Raw genomic sequence first — 11,641 nt, forward strand, 5'->3', positions numbered from 1 at the left:
TGTCAAGCCTAATAGCAATAGGGAAGTGAATACTTGTTAATAATACTATTATCTTACATATTGGAGATTATAAGAATAATATCATAGAGATATATCTTTTCATTATATATTATCTATGTTATATTTGAATTCCTTCATTTCATTCTTATATTAATCCCGTGTGGACCAAGTATTTGTCATTATCCCCATTTTATATAGTGGAGTAGGAAGCACTAGGAATCCATCTCCCCACCTAGACAGCACTGGCAGATCTGTCTAAAGCAGTGGTTCTCAACTTTCTGCCCTTTAAATACAGTCCCAACCATAAAATTATTTTCGTTGCTACTTCATAACTATAATGTTGCTACTGTTATGAATCGTAATGTAAATATCTGATATGCAGGATGGTCTTAGGCGACCCCTGTGAAAGGGTCGTTCGACCATCAAAGGGGTCGCGACCCACAGGTTGAGAACCGCTGGAAGTAACTACTTTGTAACTCTGGAGTCCATTGAAGGCTTGCAACTTCCAGAGGAAAGCTTAAGTGGTACATTGCAGTTAATTTCAGCTCTAACTCATCAGTGGCTAACCATGCCCTACCTCCAAACTCAAGAGCCGGCAGCTGTGCATGTATTCTTACATGCAACTTGCAGGAGTCACGGCGGGCAATAAGGATTTTGCCTTCCAAATATTGGGATATCTGTTTTGATAGCTGATTGCTACTTCTGATCATGGAGGTGCATTCACAGAGGTGGGCAGCCGTGTTGGACTCACTACCCCACATTGATTCAAATCCCTCCCTTTGACTGAAGTGACTTCCAGGGGACTTAAAGGGCTAGTGCCCTTCCCTCCCCCTTTATTTTTTTTCTTTTTCCCCCTTTGAGAGTCAGACATTAAAAATTAGGGCATTCAAAAGCAATCACATATATGGAAGAGATAGAAGATCATTATGCATGACTAGAGAAAGGCTCAGGCTCAGTTAAGAAGTTAAGGAGTTAAGAAAACCTTATGTTTATACTGTAGGCTGATTCTCAGCATGGAGACAACCTTCAACAATCCAAAACAAAACAAAAAGAAATCAAACCCAGCAAATTGGGGAAGGAGGAAAATCTGACTTCTAGAGTTATCACAGTATTCAATTCAAATGTCTAGTTTTCAATGAAAAATCACAAAGCATCAAAAAAGAAAAATTAAACTTCATGAAAATTAAAAATGGTGCATCAACAGAGTGAAAAGGTAACATACTGAATGGGAAAAATATGTGAAAATCATATAAATGATAAGGCATTAATATTCAGATTATATAGAGAACTCCTAAAACTCAACAACAAAACAGCAAACAACCTGATTCATAAATGGGAAAACACTGAATATACATTTCTCCAAAGAAGATATATGAATAGCCAATAAACACATAGAAAGAGGTTCAACATAAGTAATTATTAGGGAAATGCAAATGAAAACCACAATGAGATGCCACTTCACACTCACTAGGATGGCTACTATGAAAAAAATTAAAATGAATGTTGGCAAGGATTTGGAGGAATGAAAACTATTGTGTAATGGTGGTGAGAATGTAAAATGGTGCAGGTGCTGTAAAAAAAAACACAGTATGGCAGTGCTTCAAAAATTAAAAATATATAAGTACCATATGACCCAGCAATCTCACTTTTGGATATATACCCAAAATAATTACAAGCATGTTCTTGAAATCATACATGATCTCCACATCAAAAGATATTTATGCAACCATGTTCATACCAGCATTATTCAAAATAGCTAAAACAGAGAAGCAAATTAGTGTCCACTGACAGATGAATGGATAAGCTTAAAATTATCTTTGTAACTTTACGTATGTTCTTTTAAGTCTCTGGTGCTCTTGGGATTGTTACCCTACTTTTAAAGCAATATGTGTGATTCATTTGTGGAGCTAGCCAGTGTTGAAACAAAGAGGCATTTCAGTATATTAAAAATGAACTACCTGCCTAACCGGTTTGGCTCAGTGGATAGAGCTTCGGCCTGCGGACTGAAAGGTCCCCGGTTTGATTCCTGTCAAGGGCATGTACCTTGGTTGTGGGCACATCCCCAGTGGGAGGTGTGCATGAGGCATCTGATCGATGTTTCTAACTCTCTATCCCTCTCCCTTCCTCTCTGTAAAAAATCAATAAAATATATTTTTTTAAAAATGAACTACCTTTAGTACCCAGGTACATGGCATCTCTCCAAAGGAAAATGTCTTTATTTGGCTAAGCTAAGTTTAAGTAACCTTCACCAGAGGGAATCCCAACGCAGGAGAGTGTGCTACATAAAAATGTTTGCCTCTTTTTCACATAATATTCCTTTGCATCTCAAATAGTTCAGCTGATCTAATTAGAGCTTGATGAGAGAAAGGAATTAAAGAGATAATTTAATTCAGCATGTAATTATCATTGAACAAAGACCTTTTTTTTCAAGAAATGAATACTAACTTTTCAGATACTAACTGAATAATTCCAATTAAATCAATATAAAAATTGATATGTACACCCATATACCCACTGCAAATTTCCTGACAAATATCTGTCTACATCAAAATATGTACTATAGATGCATACCAATATGAATATTTTTCAAATCTATAAATTCTCAATATATTCTGAGAATACTGATGATGCTCATTATCAACACAAATAGAATCACAATTTAATAGATGAATAACTAAAGTGGTAATGAGTTGAGGTGCCCTCAAAGGAAGAATTAGATTTTACTCTAAAATCTAAACTAGTAAGATATGTATCCAAAATACAGGATTAGCCATAAGTGAGAGTAAAATAAAATACTATGAATAAGTGATCAATGGACTAGTTTGGTAAAGTTCAGGACTTAAATCCCTATCATATGAGAATTCACTGATTGCTGTGCAGAAAATTGATTTATGTTCTTCATGGAGAAAGAGTGCAACAGTGGAAAATTGAGCTATCAGGAGAGACAGAAAAAAGAGTGAGAGTAACAAAGAGTTTGTTGACTCTGCCCACTTTAACATTGTTCAAAGTAGATGGAGTCTGGCTAATCCAACTGTGAGTAATCAGATTGCAAAAGTTGAGAGATACTTAAACAGCTCATTGATTCCTTGCTCTCTATTCAAACTTCTTCAAAATTTTTCTTCCAATGTGTTTTCCTTACCAAGAGAATATGCTAAGGAAGCAGAATTAAATCTGATTCACTTGGCAGGTTTTTTGTCTCTGTGTAAATGAACAGTGACATTTTTATTTATACACTAGAGGCCTGGTGCACGAAATTTGTGCACTCTGGGGGGGTCTCTCAGCCTGGATTGCAAGAGGGCGTAGGCCAAGCTGAGGGACCCCCCACTGGTGCATGATAGGGGCTGGGGAGGGATGTGGGAGGTTGGCTAGCCAAGGAGGGACCGCGGGAGGGCTCCAGGGCATGTCTGGCCTGTCTCGCTCAGTCCCGCCAGACCCCAGCAGCAAGCTAACCTACCAGTTAGAGTGTCTGCCCCTTGGTGGTCAGGGCATGTCATAGCACCTGGTTGACCGGTCGACAGTCTGCCCCCGGTTGGTCAGTGCACATCATAGAGCAGTTGAGCGGCCTTAGCATATCATTAGCATATAACGCTTTGATTGGTTGAATGGTCCATTGGAGGACCGGACTTAGTATATTAGGCTTTTATTATATAGGATATCAGTGGTTTACTAGTAGATCCATTAGTCCCTGTTAAGTTGGTCAATATAAGTCTGTCCACAGGGACATCTCCTCTCTTAAAAGGAACCTGAAAACTGTGATCCAGACCCTTAACTGAAGCTACCAAGGCAATCACCACTGGGTTTCTGAGCAACCAGTTCCTCTGGTGCTCTGCTTTCTTGGAAAAATCTTGGTTTTTAACTTTATTTTTTTTTAATCTAGTGGTTCACCATGCCCATTGCAAAGTAAAGGTCCTGAGATCTGTTTAATAGTATCAGTATTTCCAATCTTATTTCACCAAAAAATCCTTTGGGTTAATAGGTATCATATGGTAATGTCCCACGTCTCACACTTGAGTAGCAATATACATAGTCAAAACAAGGAATTTGGATAGAGACTACTTGGACTGTAATTCTAGCTTGCCCTCTATTTTGACCTTGGGAATGTGTTTTTTCCCCCTCAAAATGAGGAGGATATTAGGATGATAAATAGCTTTTTGTGTATGTGAGTGAGGAATGAACAAGATAGATATCTGTAATACTTTTATCAATGTCATGGAGTTACTATGAAGATCATACGGGGGATGAAAATGCAAAAGTAACTTGAAAATGTTCTACATATGTAAAGTGGTATTTTTTAAAATTTTTATTTATTGATTTTTTCAATATAATTTATTGATTTTTTACAGAGAGGGAGAGAGATAGATAGCCAGAAACATCGATGAGAGAGAAACATTGATCAGTTGCCTCCTGCACATCTCCTACTGGGGATGTGCCTGCAACCCAGGTACATGCCCTTGACCGGAATCGAACCTGGGACCTTTCAGTCCGCAGGCCGACGCTCTATCCACTGAGCCAAACCGGTTTCGGCTATTTATTGATTTTAGAGAGGGCTGGAGAAAGGGGAACATCAATTTATTATTCCACTTATTCATGCATTCATCAGTTGATACTTGTACGTGCCCTGACAAGGGATCGAACCCTCAACTTTGGGGTACTGGGACAATGCACAAACAAACTGAGCTATCTAGCCAGGGCCTAAAGTAGAATTTGTTTTAATATAATCATTAACATTATTTTATTAACAATAGGAGCATTTAAATTTTAAAATTTGGTGCTTGATTTATATCTCTGCTGACATAAATCAAGTGAACTAAAAAGGCCAAAGAGACTACAGTGGCCTCTCTTCCAAGCTCTTTATCAGTGGTCACTAAATTGATAATGCAATCAACAATTGATAATGTTTCAAATAAGGTGATAAAAATAATTCATGTTTCCTTTGTCTATGACCACAGCACCAATAACCAAGGTATCCATTGTGTTTATTTTTACTATTTTTTCTAGAACTTTGCCACCAAATCACTTGTGTGATGCACACATCAATCATCTCACTGGCCACACTTACAGATGTGGCTGGAACACAATGATTTCAGTTCTTTGTTCATTTCCAAAATGACATTAATGTTGTGACAGAACTTTGTCCCTTAGGTTAGTTCTTCCATTACACAGAGAATTACCAAAACAACTCTTGGAGGAACAAACAGTATTTCTGTGATTTTTTCAGTTGGGTAACTCCTGACAGTCCCTTAGCAGCATGAATAAAGTCAACTTTTGGAGATCTGCAGTATAAACTGAAGCATATCATTGCCCCGAGAGATAAGAAACCTTACATAGCTGAAATGGAATCAAGTCACTGGCAATATCAGCAAGAAGCACACTGTCACTTTTTTGTTGTAATTTTGTGTGACAACCTCTAAGGACATTCCGTGTGTGTCATATTTCAAGACTGCAAAAAATTTGTTAACCTTTACTTTAAAAAGTTAAGAGATATTCCTCTACCGAATACCTTATTCTATCCAAAAGAAAAAGCCATTGCTGGAAGCTTTGTTTGGAAATCAAATTATTCATTCTGAAATAACATTGAAATTTATAGCATAATAAGAGTACTCTCTGTAGAATCTTTCTCATCAGAATACTGACAAGACCACATTACTGGTGACACAGTGGAAATAAGTAATTCACTAGTAAGTTATGATATCCTTTTCCTAATTTAGTTGTTGAGCTTCCAGCTAAGAGAGACAGTACATACTGTTATGCAAAAGTCATACTTGGCACAAAAGTTAATTTTCATGAAAAAGTAGAAATACTAAGGGCTTACGTATAAACAGAGTTCAATTTGATAAGTCACTGACAATGTAGCTAGTATACAATAACTTACTTTTTTTAGTGCAAGAGCCACTACTTTCTGCTAGTTTGTCTGTCTTTTTTAAATGGACAAAAATACATGGCAAGATAATGTCTGACTGCAGCTCCAAAACTAGATTTTAAAGCACATCTGACTTCCCAAACAGTTTATATCATGAGTATATACTATTTTTATAGCAAGACAAAGAAAATACAATTTATTTTTAAAGACTATCTTTTATAAACAAACTTAATTCTCATATTAGAACTCCCTTCTAGTCATACTTCAGCCAGTAAACACCTTGCACCTCAGTCTGCATGTATTTCTCCATGACAAAAATGCAGTAATTAACGTACACCTGTCAAAAGTGAAACATTTATGTGTCCACCAATGTGTCTTTAATGAATAGTTGACTCACAGTTATACCTTGCTTTTGGTTACCATTAAATATGCTTTGGAAGATTTATCACGTACAGAGAGCAAAATGCATTCTGATTAACATAAACAGGAAGAATTTATTAGAGGGTTCTAAATGGATTGTAGAATTATTGGGACGAATGAAGTAATAGTCTCATCTATGCTTCCCTAATGGACTAGCAGAGACATGCCATAAAACTGGTACCAAAGGAACTACTGGCCTGTCAAATTACAGTCCCCCTACTACAGCTCCACGGTGCAGAACTTCTGCCTCTGCTGTGAGCAGAAAGTCACCACCAGATAAACAGGGAATCCTAAGGAAGGAGGTATACACCACGCTTGATGCTTTTTCCCCCAACCTCCTCTCTAAGAAACAATAGTCTTGCACAACCAAAATTGTATGGATATTTGATTTTGCCATTTTTCAGTAACACCGTATTCTGACAACTAGCAGTATCGGCAAGAATCACACTACAATATTTGCCTGGTTATAACTCTGTGTGACCGCCTCTAAGGACATTCATATTGTATCACATTTCAAAATGCAATACGGCATTAATCTTTAATCAAGAAAGCCAGAGTGTTCTTTCAACCCAATGCCTTGTTCTATTAAAGAGAAAAAGCCTTTGGTTAAAAGTCTGTTTTGTTGAAAATCAAATTACTTATTCTAATATGATACCTAAATAGCATAGTAAAAGTATTCTAGATTTTTAAAAATGTGTTTTCTTAATGTGTCACAAACCATCTCCCTATGACAACAATTTTTAGTGCTAGTTAAATTTCTTGTAGTTGCATGAAATAATTCTTTCTTTCTCCCACAAAGCGGCTTTCCTAATATTTTAAAATATCTCCTATATTTTCTATAATATGCTTATTCTCAAGCTTAACTGTTCCCACTTCTTCCATCTGTATAATATAAATTTCAGATTTTCTTCACTTCTAATCACATTCTTTTGGGCTTGCTCTAATTTCTAATAGTTGTCTTAAAAAGGAGCCATTTGGCATGGAATGCAATTATCCAGAAATAATTAGAAAAAGTAAATAAAATACAGTGGGCCCATTATATATTTTCATTCTAATCCTCTATGCTTATTAGCAAAATGCCCATAATACCATTCAGATATTACTTGCATAACCTCATAAATGACTTGTATATCCATCCTTATTTAAAATACTTTTCAAACTAAAACAAAATAACGTGTAGTTTCCTTAAATACTTCGATCACTTCTATGCTATTGTTGTCCAGCCTTGTTAAACTCTTAACAAAAATTCTGTAGTTCCTGAGAACTTTTCCTATTTTCTCTTTTCTGTTCACTCTGGCCTATCTCCAAAAATAATCTCATAATGGTCACTTGCATAACTTGTTTACTATATAGTACATATTTCTATAATTTTCAAAACTATACTTCAAACCAGACCAAATTTATATAGACAATTAACCATAACCTGTCCAAACATGATATTATTTTCCACAAGAACACTTGCTATTCTAATTATTCTAATTATCCCTTTTTTTTTCAGCAAATAGTATCACCATGCATCTTCTTTAGCCAGAAACCCAGAAACTATCCTCAATTCCTCCCATTCACTCCTAGGTCCGTATTAAAATTACCATTGAATTTTGCCAATTCTAATACTTCAATGATTGTGTAATCTACAGACCTTTATTTTCATTCTCATTCAACCGCCCTCATCTCCTGTTAGCCAACTGTGAAATCTTCCCAATACAACTCTACATATCTTTTCTCATCTGATTTCAACCCTTTCTCAAAGGAATTCTCATAATTATATATTTTTTCTAATTAAATATTTCATGGCTCTGAGTGTTCCCAGAAAAAGGAATAAATTCCTTTCCCTGACCTATCAGATCTTGCAGTGGCTTATGCTAGTACATCCAGTATCAGCTCAATACACTAGCTCTGTTAGACTTCTTTCAATGCCCCAAATATACAGAAGGTCTCTAGGACTTAGAATATGCTGCATTGAAGTCCAGGCCCCTGCAGTCAATATACATACTCTGTTTAACTATCTCCTATTTACTATTCACATTTAAATGTCATATATTCATGAAAACTTCCCTACTCTTCTGACTAGGTTAGTGGTATAGCTGGTTTCCAAAGATAAACTCAACCAACTCCCACCCTATTATGTATACTACCATCAAGATGTGGAGCCTGAAAGTGCTTTGATCAGGAGAAAGCAAAGAAAGGGATATTCTGATTCTTCTGAGTACAAACTCTAAAGACATCTAGCAGCTTCTCCTTCCTCTGAGGAAGTTAGTGCCTCACTATAAAGAAGCCTCAGTAGCCATGTGGAAAGGTCCGCATGGAGTAGAATCAAGGTCCCCAGCTGACAGCTTTAGCTCTGCATCCCTTGAACCATCTTGAAAGTGCATCCTCTAGCCCAAGTGGAGATGCTCCAATTGAAATCTTGCACTTGCCTAGCTGTACCCAAATGGAGAACTTGGGAACACCTTACTGAATGCTTCTCTTTGAACCGACTAAGCTTAATGATAACGGAGAAATAAATTTCATTATCCATTCACCCATAAGTATTTCATATTCTATAGTGTAAATTCCATTTGTAAAGCAAAGATAATCCTTCATGTGACCACTACTCCATCTTCATTATACAAAAGCATATCTGATGTATAGCAGGCACTCAATAAATATTGATATGAGCATCAGTATATATTGAAAGCTAAAATTTGTTTAGACTTCCCTAAGCTTCAAAACACATTTTTTTTCTGAATGTCTGAAAATAGGATTATATTTATCTTTTCTGAATTTACATATGACTCTAAATGTGTTGATTTTCTTAATAGGCATTATTTTTAGAGCTGTCTCACTGAAAGACATAGCATCTTCATTGGAGCTTTTTTTTAAATTTTTTTAAAAAATATATTTTATTGATTTTTTACAGAGAGGAAGGGAGAGGGATAGAGAGTTAGAATTTTTCGATGAGAGAGAAACATCGATCAGCTGCCTCCTGCACACTCCCTACTGGGGATGTGCCCGCAACCAAGGTACATGCCCTTGACCGGAATCGAACCTGGGCCCCTTGAGTCCACAGGCCGACGCTCCATCCACTGAGCCAAACAGGCTAGGGCTTCATTGGAACTTTTAAAGTACTATTCTGCAGTGTTTACATTGTATGTTCAAGTGATACATTCAAATGTTTAACACAAAGGATAAAAAATGCTCTTATCTTGTTTGGGAATAATATAATAAATGTAAGTGGGTAATGTTATTGGATTACAATATAAATGCAAGCTGTTGAGATTATATGCAAGGCCAAAACCATATGGAACAATGACAGGACTAACTGGGCTGAGGGGAGAAAGTGCACATTACAACATTAAGAAAAACTAAGTAACTAACCAAAATGATTGAATGACTATATATATGTATACATATATATGTGTATATGTATATGTATGTATATGTATATATATGTATAATCATTATATGCATATATAATTTATATATAATTATTTAATATTTCATGAATATATAAAATATATTCTTTTATATAAAACTAAAGGCCCAGTGAATGAATTCATGCACATTGGAAGGAAATTAATTAGAATATCACTATTCGCCCTTTCTCTATAATAGAAGTGTCAACTAAATTCACAATCGACAATGACAGTTCAAAACACATGCATGCGATTGGCGCCAGCGAGTGCTTTATATGTATCGCACATGCGCAAGTCAACTTAGACTTTTATATCTATAATAATAAAAGCATAATATACAAATTGACCTAACAGCAGAAAGCCCATCCCGATGACCTTCCGGACAACCACTCTATGACACACACTGGCGCCAGGCCAGCCAAGGCAGGTGTGATGTGATTGGTTGGGGGACCTCCCACCGCCCCATGATCGCCCCAAAGAGAAAGGCCCAGGCTACCCGGCTGGTGGCGCTGCTGTGGGTAGCATGGGCCTCCCTCTGCAGGGGCAATCCATCGTGGAGCCCCGGCCAGGCAGGCAGGGCCTATCTCTTTGGCCCGATCGACTGCGGGGCTCCCAGACTGTGAGAGGGTGCAGGCCGGGTTGATGGACCCCCACGTCCACCCCCAGTGCATAAATTTCGTGCACCAGGCCTGTAGTATATAGAATAAACTTGCTTAATTAGACCTGCTTTCTGATTTAGCTAAACCTTTTACAGCCCAGTGAAGCACCCCAACTTCTCTTTCAGGTAATTGTCAGCAACACAGCAGTAAATTTCAACATGAAGCAGATTATTATTGTAAATCACGCAGGGAAAAAGGGTAAAATATTAACTGCAGCAGTGTTTGACTATATTCTGCGCTGTGAGAAAACCTGAAGTCATTTTCAAGGTCCTCCATTCCTTACTTCTTTTCAGTCAGGTCAAGTCTCTAAGCTTTCTAAATCTCTGTTTTCCAGTTAATAAAAAAATAGGATTCCACCAAGTCTCCTATCTACCTACTCCAGGACCTCTGTAAGGATCAAATGAGATGAGGCACAGGAAAATGCTTCATAGACATTTGGTTAAAGTGTAAAATGTTTGTACCTGGCTATAAAGTCATGTTCCTCGGCTGAAGAAACTGCAAGAGGCTAGTCGCTAGGGAGAGGAAGCCAGGCGTTGCTATGTAATGTAACCGTTTCCGGGCTGGGCTGGGTTATGGGCTGCATTTTGCACCGTGGGGTCTTGGCAGCTTTGGCTGAAATTTGGTGAGCTGTTGCTCCAGGGTGGTGGTGGGGCCTGTGTCCTACTTGGGGAAAGTCAAGTGTTGCTTTGTGGGCACAGGTCCGCAGTGCCGTTTCTTTGTAAATGGCCAGTGCGCATCACGGCAGCTCCTGCATTGAGCGTCTGCCCCCTGGCGGTCAGTGCGCATCATAGCAACTGGTCGGACAAACACTTAGCATATTAGCCTTTTATATATATAGACTAGAGGCCCGGTGCACAAAAATTTGTGCACTCGGGGGGAAGGGAGGGGTCCCTCAGCCCGGCCTGTGCCCTCTCGCAGTCTGGGAGCCCTCAGGGGATGACCACCTGCTGGCTTAGGCCCACTCCCCGGGGGGTTGGGCCTAAGATGGCAATCAGACATCCCTCTGGCAGCCCGGCAGCCCTCCGGGGATGTCCACTTGCCAGCGGGGAGCAGACCTAAACTGCAGTCGAACATCCTTAGCGCTGCTGAGGAGGCAGGAGAGGCTCCCACCACCACCGCTGTACTGGCAGCCATCAGCCTGGCTTGTGGCCGACCAGAGCTCCTCCCATGTGAGAGCGCCCTGACCACCAGAGGGCAGCTCCTGCATTGAGTGTCTGCCCCCTGGTGGTCAGTGTGTGTCATAGTGACCAGTCATTCCCAGTCCTTCTGCTGTTAGGGTCAGTTTGCATATTACCCTTTTACTATAT

This window comes from Myotis brandtii, unplaced genomic scaffold (assembly GCF_000412655.1).
Source record: "Myotis brandtii unplaced genomic scaffold, ASM41265v1 scaffold196, whole genome shotgun sequence".
NCBI classification, from domain to species: domain Eukaryota; kingdom Metazoa; phylum Chordata; class Mammalia; order Chiroptera; family Vespertilionidae; genus Myotis; species Myotis brandtii.